Here is a 665-nt window from a genome sequence, read left to right as displayed (position 1 = left end):
GTTTTGACTTGCTTGAGGCAAAACCCCACACATAACACAAAACCCTAAACCCTAAACCCTAAACCCTAAATGCTCCTCTTTGGGGTTTATGGGTTAGGGTTTAGGGTTTAGGGTTTAGGGTTTGGCGGCGTATGAGGGGTGAGAGCCTCTTGAGCTTCTTCTAGTAGCCCTCAGCTCTCCGCTAGGGTTTAGGGTTTAGGGTTTAGGGTTTAGGGTTTAAGGTAGCAGTTGTTTACTAACCCGGAGTTTCTTCAGGCAAATGCGAATATCCCAAGACCTGACGAGGGTTTACAAGAGGTGTACCTAAACCCTAAACCCTAAACCCTAAACCCTAAACCCTCAATGCAGTGGGGGTGGTTTGAGTTGTTACTGTAGAGCTAACACGTTTGTTGTTTTTCTTTCTTTCTTTTGTCTCTTTCTCTTTCTTTTTTCCTCGGGGTGTCAGCAGCTAAAAAAGAATAAATGCTGCATCTCTGGCTGCTTCTTCTGTTCTATACAAAACACGAAACTGCTGGGGTGTACATACACCCGAGGCTTGTGCTGCAGCAGTGAGCAGTTGGTAAGCAATATTAGCTAAAATATTTATTTTATTTAATGGATATATTTATTTTATTTAATTTATTTATTTTATTTATTTTTTGCTTTTATTTTGTTGTTTTTAAGCG

The sequence above is a fragment of the Eimeria mitis genome, genomic scaffold (assembly GCF_000499745.2).
Source record: "Eimeria mitis Houghton genomic scaffold, Emh_scaff2017, whole genome shotgun sequence".
Taxonomy (NCBI): Eukaryota; Apicomplexa; class Conoidasida; order Eucoccidiorida; family Eimeriidae; genus Eimeria; species Eimeria mitis.
Note: the sequence above shows the minus strand (reverse complement) of the source record.